A 9838-nucleotide genomic window follows, 5' to 3' on the forward strand; every position below is an offset into this window, starting at 1 on the left:
CCCCAGCCCCACCCATGTCCCTGGGGGCACTTGACAGAGCTGCCTGGAGTTCCAGCTGATTTAGCCCCCCTGAGCTGGGGCTCCAGGTGATATTTTCAAGCAGGAGAAGGCAGGGCCGGGGGTGCTCCCGTCCCGTGCCAAGGCAGCTCCCCGTGCCCACGGGAGGACATCTCTCCCTGCAGCAGCTCAGCTCCTTTCAGGGCCTCAGCAGTGGCCTCTGCAAGTTCTTTTCCCTCAGCAAAGGGTGCACATCCCTGCCTTCAGCACACCTCCAGTGGGACCCACCTGGGAAAGCTTTCCATCCCTTCTGCACTTCCAGCTGGCTCCCTGGAAACTCCCACCTTCGTCCAAACAAAACTTCATCCCACCTGAACCTTTGATTTGAAGGCATCTCTGCAGGCCTGTCGGTTGGCATTTAATAGCTGTGAGGCAAGATTGCCTTGGCTTTAGTGCTGCTGCTGCTGAATGAGGCCTCAGGCAGGAAGGGAAGGGAAGGGAATTGGGGTGGACAGGACATACCTGGCAGCTGCCTGGGAGCTCTGGGAGGCTGGAACCAGGAATTGCTGTCTGAGCCCCTCTGCACGCAGCCCGTGCCACCATCACCAGGACACGCCAGCTGCTCCTTGGGCTGCTTTTGGGCTGTCAGTGGCCTGTATCCAGGCTGAAGCATCTCCAGGAGCCTGTTCAGAGCAGCCCCTGGCCCAGGAGTCCACGGGCATCCATGCGGACAAAACCCTGGTACTGGGACTGTCCATGCCTCAAAACCCATCCTGCTGACAAAACCCTGGTACTGGGACTGTCCATGCCTCAAAAACCATCGTGCTGAGTAAACCGTGGTACTGGGACTGTCCATGCCCCAAAAACCATCCTGCTGACAAAACCCTGGTACTGGGACTGTCCATGCCCAACCTCTGTGGATGAACGTCATCTTGTTGGCTGGGACCAAGGAAAAAAATCCAGCTGGGGGGAAAAAAACCCAAACTCTTGGCTGGGGACTCTTTATTCTAAATTTAAAAATGAGTTGAGAAAGGTAAAAGGTAAAAACCATATGCACAAGGTTAGAAGCAGTCAGCACACACACTGGCACAGGCAGACATAAGCAGACAGACACAGACTCTCCAGACAGACACAGACTCTCCCAGACAGACACACGCTCCCCCTGTCACACTCTGCAGCTGACAGGCTGACTGCAACCCTCACTTGGAACGCTGCATGAAGAGGATGCTTCAACACATCCCCCGGCTGCTGCTCTTCAACACCCAACGGGAGATTCCAGGGAAATCGGCATAATTGGTGACTGCAGAGATGGGAATCCACCTCAGGGACCTGAGAGACAGCAGGAGCTGGTCAGGTAGAGGTTATCCCCACACATTTCCTACCCAAAACCCCACAGAAAAGAGAGGAACAATAAAGTTCTGTAACTATTCTACCCAAGCGGGTGCCAGGGCAGGGCAGCTCCGAGCTAAGGGGCACAATAAAGGCCCATACAGTAGAGATGCACACAGTAAAGGTACATGCAACATAAACCAAGACAGCTACATACAGTATAAGCCAAGGTAGGTACGTACACCATGGATGAGGACTGGAGATAACTCTCTGGAGGATTAAGTCTCAAGCCCAAGATAGAACCTATGGAACTAGTGAGGGCACATAAGGAGGGTCTAACACACTCCCTTACAGAAGGCCAAGAGAATGGCACGTGAAAAGCAGGCACTACCAAAGCTGAGAAGGAAGATGGATGAGAAGATCTTGTGTACTTCTTTCCGTCTCAAAAAGCAAAAAGGTAAATGTGCTGGAATAAGCACAATGCAGGAAAGTACACGAGTAGAGTCTGGCTACCATGGCTTGGAAGGATGCTGATAAAGCATGGAGATGTGACAAAGGTAACACAGATGGACACAAAGGACAGACCAAGGACACAGATTACACAAGAGACACCAGTTATTTACCCAGAGCTGGAAGGAACTGGAGCAGCCATCAAGTGCAGCATCTCAGAGCCAGAGCTGGAATGAAGAACATGCCACAGTCAGAGCTGGAGGCTCAGCGAGCTGGACTGGGAAACATCTGCAAGTGAAACAAGCAGAAGGAACAGAAATCATCTGGGCCCTGAGATATCCTGGGCTGTATCCCTTGAGATGGGGAGAGAAAGGGGAAAAAGTAAAGGAGTTCAGGGAGAAGGAAGGAGGGGCAGGGGGGAGAGGAGGGGAGGTTTTGGGAGGCACAAGGGGGGAAAGAAGAGGAATACGCAGAGAAGGAAGGAGGGCTAGAGCGGGGGAGAGGGGTAGAAGCCAAAGCCCCACAGCTCACCTGGGAGCCCGAACAAGCAGCTCCTCCTCTCACCCCGCTCGGGTGGTTTCCAGGCATTAAATCACCTCGGCCCCAGCCCCGGGCCCACCCCGCTTCATCCCGGTTCCTCCCGGGCTCTGCCTTCTGGGACTGCCCGGTCCCGCCCCTGTCCTGCCCCGTTCATGGGCACGCGGGACGTCCCGGTCACAAACTGCAGCAGCCGGATCCACTTCTCAGCGTCCATCAGCAGCACAGCCTGGGGGCAGAGACACCCTCAGCACTGCAGGAGCCCCTCTGTGCCATCTGAGCAGGAGCTGCACCTGCCCTCACCTGAGCCAGGAGGGAGCAGCTCTGGCCCCAGCACAACCACCCACCCTGAGCAGTTCTCATACAGAAAAATGATTGCAAAAAAGGGCAGGGACTTTCACCTACAGGACCAGCGAGGGCTGGTGCCCAGTCTTACCTTCCAGAACCACGGATAACAGGGTGATTTGGGCAGTAACCATTTTTGTAGATGGTGTGTTGTCTCCAGCCGCTGACATCCACGTCACCAAGGCCACACATCAGTAACTGCAGGCAAGCAGAAGGGTGGGATGTGTCCCTGACCTCACAGGGTACAAGGTGCCACTGCCCCTCAGGGCTCTGACCTTCAGGCACTTATGCACACCCAGGGGAGAGTCCGAGCATCCCCAGAGTATCCCAGCTGTTGCAGAAGGGCTGCACACTGCCACAGTGTGACACAACTTCCACGTCTTTGGCTCAGATGGGACTGGCAGAGGGTGGCACTGATCCACTAGGCTGCTTCCAGGCTTTCAGAGGCACACCCCCCACCACCCTCCTGAGTGCAGCTCTTCTCATGTCATGAACAGATTTATTAATTAGGAAGAAACATCTGATTTCCAGCCGTGTCCGCACGTTCCCCCAGGGAGAGAGACAGATGACTGAAAAGCCCAGAACGTGGCACATCTGTCAGAGAGCTGCCAGCTTGGGGCACCAAATTGACTCACCTCCAGCTCATTTTCATCAAAAATTTTAATTGGGTCGATAGGAAGCAGTTCTGTGAATCCCTAAAAAGAAGAGCAAAGTTAAAACTCTCATCCCACATAAATCCTAATTAAAAAAATCAATGACCAAATTACTTCAAGCTCAAATAATTAAACTTGAACGAGAATGACCTTATTCCCATAAGGGAAAGATGATATATTCTCACACAAGATAAAACTGTCAAATCACAAAACATCATGTATTCTATTTGCATTCCCTGCCAAGCTCCCCACTCCCTTTACACAGACACCAGTGGGTAAGAAATCTGTGTTAAAAACAATCCCTGGTTTTGGGAAAGAAAGGAGCTAAAGAGCCTCGCCTCCAGAAAGGCATTCATTTCTTTCTGCACTCTGTTGACAAATCGCCACTGGATGACCAGGCTGCAGAAAGAAACAAAACCCCACCAGAAAAACAAACTCATTAGCAGGTCTCAGCCAAGGGCTCAAAGGTTTCAGCAACCCCAAATGCTTTCAAGTTTGTCATTTACAACTTCAGCAAGTTCAGGTAACTAAGCAGCTTCCACCAGCTACTCCAATTTATTGGCTGGTGACTGATGGAATTTTGAAGAGACAAACCAAAAAGCCCAGTGACTTTGACCAAATTACAGTGGGAATTTTTTCACTCCTGTAGGTACCTACATGAGCAGACATTTTATTCTTCCAGAGCAATGAGCAATTAAAAATTCCCAGCAAAGTCTGCAAGCTCTGAGGAGAGCTGTCAGGACACAGCACCTCGCCTATAAAGAAAGAAATAAACTGCAGCATCAAAGGGACACCTTGCTTTCAGCACCAGCCACCCGCAGCACAAACACCTCACAGGTGCAGGCATCAAAAGTCAATTCCAGGCATGGAATTGCTCCAGGTCCAGGCACTGGAAATGAATTCCCAGTTTGCATGAATGTAGCAATTGTAACATCTTTCACTTTGGAAAAGGCCCTGATTTAAAATGCCAGCAGGTATTAATGAATTCAGCATTTTACATCCTGGTAGGTAGAAGAACTGAGAAATCTGAAAATGAAACCTAATTTCAGATCTGGCCAGTTTTGGTAGGATTGCTGGCACTGGACTCCTGGCTCTGGTCTGTGACTGGCAGAGGAGGACACTAGGGATGAGGGCCAGGCTGGAGAGCACCTTCTGGCTCATCTCAGGCTTGAGCCAGGTGTTGGAGAAGGACGTTTCCATGGGGGGAATTTCAGGAGATCAAAGCACGTCATTTAATTTACTCCTTGTTCTTGTACCTGACGGGATATAACCAATGTTAACAGTAAGGTTTTTCCCCAATGATCCCTGATGCTCTTGTGCAGTACAAGCTCCAGGGATTGCAGCAGGGTCAATTCTAACCCAGCTGCTCTTTCTTCCCCCCAGGCACATTCCATCACGGTACTTAATCAATGTATTCCCGCTTGTTTTCATTTGTTGCCATGATTTCGGACCCATTGGGCTTCAGGTCCACTTGATATGTCTGCATTTCAAAAGACCAAAGGCTGTTATTTGAGGACATCTTTCTCCCAGAACCCACTCTCCCTGAGCAGTGTTTCACAAGCAGGATAAGGCAATCATGAGCAAATTGATTTACACTTTTGAACAAACCTGCACTGACAGAAGGGAAAACTGGCAGAGAGGGGCTGGCTATTTACTGATCATTTTATTACAATTATTATTTATAATAATGAAATTATATATTTATATAAAATAGAACCACAAAATAGGTACTTTATATACACAAAATTATAATAGCTATTATTTGTAATACAAGAAGATAAATCACATACTGGAACTGCCCAAATCCAACCAGTGTGTTACAAAATCGCTCTATTCTGTGGCTCCTAGTTCTCCATGAAATCCATAACCTTATGGTGCTTCAGGAAAAAGGCAGCACTGGAAAGTGGATCAGAATATTTTTGACAGGACACTGAATGCATGGTTTGAAATGCTGAAGTCAGTTTTTATAAAAGGCCCTACAGTCCCCAGCTCCAGTTCTATCTGGAGCCAGGATCTAGGGCTCAGAAGTAAACAAAGGGAAAATGCAAAAAAAAGGTCATAAAAACCTCTAAGCAAACTAATTTAATTTAATGTCTACAACACTTTCATTTGTCATGGAGAAAGAGCCCCATAGGCTGTGACCCTTTTCAACCTGGCAGCTTCCCCCTGGCGCACCAGCTGTGACAGGCACTACAGAGAGGACCTGGTGTCCTTCTGCTGCTCTCCCCTGACAGCACCTTCAGCTTCAGGAATCAGAGAGTCCCTGAGCATGTCCCAGCTGGACTGTGGGACACCTTCATCCCTCCTCACTGCAAGTATTTTACTCAGCTGCATCTCCAGCTTGTCCCAGAGGTGCCACAGCTCCCTGACAGGAGCTGGCAGCCCCGCTCCCAGCTGGGAACACGGCCAGCTGAGCTCCCAGCTGCTTTCACCACCACCAGACTGTCAGCACTGAGCTACTTGTCGGCAACCACCAGTCCTAAGATGCAAGTAACCTTTACGTACCTGCCCAAAGTTTTCCTCATCTATGCAAAACGTGAGATCCAGCTCGGTGGGGTCATTTTCCAGGATCCACTTCAGAGAGTTGTAGTATTCACTATCCTAGGGCAGATCACAGTTAGGCAGTTTGAAAATGGGCAATTAGTGCAGAGCTGTGGAAAGCCAGGGGCCTGTGAGCACTGACACAGGTTCAATGGGCTCTTACCACTGACTCCATGTCCTTCAGGGTTATGGGCTTCCCCAGCATCATCTTGTAGAAAGGTCTGATGAAGAAGCCTGGGAGAGAGAGGACAGATTACCTGCCCTGCCCTGCACCTGCACATTCCAGAAAGGTGGAATGCTTGAGGGCACCACCCCTGGCATTTCCTGTTACCTCCTGACTGTAACAGTCCTGCAGCTGCAACAGCATCAGAGCAGCTCAGCTTTATTTTATTATGGCACAGAAAGTCCAATTTTTCAGTTTCAACAATTATCCACTAACTGCCATACTCCACTGACCACCCTAACATTAATGGCAGAGAGAGACAAAAGCTGGGGAATTAAGCCCAGGGTACTCTATCCCATTTAAAATCACTACTTCCCTCTCCAAGGAGTTGCCTGAAAATCAGGCTAGTGACCTTCCTCTGCTCAGGACTCCTTTGCTTCCTCTGCTGCACCAAGGCTCAGGAAAATCAGCTCAGTGATGTCTGCCAGGTGTGAGATTTCAAAATGCAGCAGAATTTGTCATTAAATCATTCAGCTATAATTTTACATATGAAAATATGCTGCCGTTGACTCCCCCTAGTTTGGCTGCAGGCTTGCATGGAAATACTGATAAAAATTCCATGCTTTTCCTCTAGGGACAATGCTCCTGCTGGTTCTGGAGTTTTCCCTTGAGCAGAGAAAGAAAGGCACTTGTTGAGTAAGACACTGTGACTGAATGAATCCCATTCAAACAGCCCCTGGCAGCCCCAGCCTGTCCCAGAATGGGCTCTCAGGCACTGCAGCCCCTCCCCAGGCCCTGGCAGCCCCAGCGTGTCCCAGAATGGGCTCTCAGGCACTGCAGCCCCTCCTCAGGCCCTGGCAGCCCCAGCGTGTCCCAGAATGGGCTCTCAGGCACTGCAGCCCCTCCCCAGCCCCTGGCAGCAGCACTCACCGTCCAGCAGCTTCCCGTGGTACACAGCCAGGCCGGCCACCCCGGCCAATGAAGGTGAAGTACAACAGGTGATCTCCGTTACAGAGACCTGAATTAGGATTCATCTGAAAGTGTGTAGTTGTCCCTTTTCTGGGGAAAGAAAAAAAAAAAACCAGCTCAAGAAGCAAGCCTTTAAATAAGCAGACACTCAGACATGTTCACACACAGCTTGTGCCTAGGGGCATCTCCCTCCAAGGCCTTTCCAGCATGTCCCCCACGAAGCCACGGGGGCTGAAGGGTGGGCACAGCAGCAAACCCAAGCCCTGGCAGCAAGAATGCCCTCTCTGCCTTTACAGCTGGGCAGCCCCAGCCTGAAGCTCTGGAGGCCACTGCAGTGGGGACGAGCAGCTGCGTTCTGAGCTCACCCTACAGCAGCACTGCCACTCTGGGCAGAGTCTGGGCAGAGGAAAGCAGCTTTGCTGTGACACTGCCCTCAATAGCTGCAGCTCTGCTGCCCTGGATATTGCCTGAGCTATGGAAATGCTTCCTGGCTTCTCAAGGACCATTCCAGAGGCTCTCTGAAGAGCAGGAGGAGCAGGGCACTGGGGCTCCCCAGGGCACCCTGGAAAGGGGTGCGACTTCTGCCTAAGCAACCTTCCCTCTTATGCAAAATGTCATGTATAGAGCCCTTGAGAATAGAAATACAACTTACGTTGCTGAGTATTCAAAGAAACCATAGTAAGGGTTAAACATCTCCTTGGACAAGAGAAAAAAACATTCTCTGGCCACACCTCCATAGTCAAGTCCTTTTTCTCACTCAAATTCAATCCACAGCCTGGCTTTTAATACATCAGGTCTCTTCACAGACATGATTCTTCTGTAGGACTCCTCAAAAATGTTATTGCTGTGTAATTTCATCTCAAATCCGTTGGGTATGTCAGCCTGTGCCAAAGAAGATTAGATCATCCTTGTTAGTCTCAAGAAATAAGCCTTAGGGCAAATTCCTGGCTGCTAACAGCTCAGTGACAGGATCAGACACCTCGTGTTCAGCTCCCCATGTTTTCATTCCCCAGTGCTCTCTCAGTGCACGTGTTGGGAACATGGGGGGAACTGGGCCAGCTCCAAAACAGTGCTGTAGACTTCTGTGGTAAATATTTGATGAAAACGACGAGAAATCAAAGAAAACAGGAGAGCACAGGGAGGGAGGTGCAGCCGTGTCCTGCAGGCTCTACTCACAGGTTTCTTCAGCTTCTTGCGGAAGTGGTCGTACTTGTGCTTGAACTCCTGGGAGTAGGGCACCGCCTGTGGGGAGGGCAGGAGGTCACTGAGAGAGCACTGAGACCCCAGAGCACTGCAGGGCAGGATGGTCACTCAGCTGCTCAGCACTGAGACCCCAGAGCACTGCAGAGGAGGGGACAGCCCTGCTACCCACACACACTGTGCTACCAGCCCCCCCCAAACCCACCCAGGAGAGGCAGCAGCCAGGTGAGATTTAAAAATCCCACAAAATGACATCATTTTACTGATGATAATACGACTTTACTACAGCTATTAAATAATCTTTCTACATTCTTCCTTAATTTAAACACAATGTGAAATGCAATTTAAGTAATGCTGTTTGTCATGGCACCAGAAATATTATTAGTGAAAGCATTCAGATGATTCCTTAGTGCTTCTGTGAAATGGATTAGCCCCTGCTTTCCCTTAAAAACCAACAAACTACTGTCAGTCACTCAAGGGGACCATGATCATTTCATTTCCTTCAAACAAGCTTTCTCAAATAGTCTCATTTATGCTCAGCATTTCTGGGGAAAGGCCTGTTAGCAATTTGCACAGTGCTGTGTGTGAGGATCTCCAGTTTTAAATGCTGATAAATGGGTAAATCCCTCCAAAAGCAGCTAGGGTCAAACAAGTGACTGTTACTGACATTATTACTAAGCAATTAGAATTACACTGTGCAGCAGGCTCATCTGCTGTATCCTGAAACGCCTAACGGTCCCAAGGATTTATCCAAAACACAAAGGTACTCTTGGCACCAGGAAACATCTTGGGATTGGGAGTTTGATCACTCAGAATATCATAAAATGGCATAAACTGGCATAACTCACCATAAAACCAGCATAAAAAGTCAAAGAACTACTCTTTGATCTTTTAAAAAATTGATACTGAAGTAAAATGCTGTGTTCATTTCTTTTAAGGCTGATATTCTGAAACCTCTGTTTACCTGCAGGAGTTTTATGTCTCTTAAACTGACAGACCCATTTTTTGCCTTTTTTTTCCCCACTTTGAATCCACATGGGCCCACCTCTCTACTCCTCCCAAGTGCAAACAGCTTTTTATCGTCCAGAGATCCTCAAATAAATAGAACAATGTGCCAGCCCAGTGAAACGCTACTGCCAGGAATGACCCAGGTAAGGCAAACAGGGGCACTTCCCCTTAGGCATCCCCAAACCCTGAGCAAGCAGGGAGGCTGCCCAGAGCCTGCTGTGACATTCCCCAGCTTCCTCTGCCTTAGATGTGGGCAGAGAGCTCCTGCTTCCCAGGCTGCCCACCCCTGAGCCCAGGAGCAGGCAGGGGCTGCTGCTCCTCCAGCTGTGCCTCAGTCAGGCATTTCCTGCAGGATCGCGCAGCTCTACTTACTGGGCCTGTGATGATGGCTGGGTTCTGCAGCCTGGGCTCTTCCCACTGGGTCATTCTCTTATCTGCAAAGAACAAAAGAAATGATCCCATGGCTTCTCTGTTACCACACCGTGAATTTCTCTTGGTTTTTCTCTCCCTAGCACTGCTCAGCTCTGTCAGGGTTAGCAAAGGCTTGTGTCTCCCCACCCTCCCCAGCCCCAACACACTGTTAAGCTGAAAACATCCACTCAAAAACACAGAAGCACCCCAGAACCCAGGGAATCTGCACTGCTTT

At 49.7% G+C, this 9838-nt stretch overlaps 1 pseudogene; it reads right to left on the reverse strand.

The window, feature by feature from the left end:
- Window positions 1-2401: 2401 nt before the first annotated feature.
- Window positions 2402-9618, reverse strand: LOC130266562 (E3 ubiquitin-protein ligase NEDD4-like; annotated as a pseudogene).
- Between the last annotated feature and the right edge of the window lie 220 nt (window positions 9619-9838).

This window comes from Oenanthe melanoleuca, unplaced genomic scaffold (genome assembly GCF_029582105.1).
Source record: "Oenanthe melanoleuca isolate GR-GAL-2019-014 unplaced genomic scaffold, OMel1.0 S088, whole genome shotgun sequence".
Classification (NCBI taxonomy): domain Eukaryota; kingdom Metazoa; phylum Chordata; class Aves; order Passeriformes; family Muscicapidae; genus Oenanthe; species Oenanthe melanoleuca.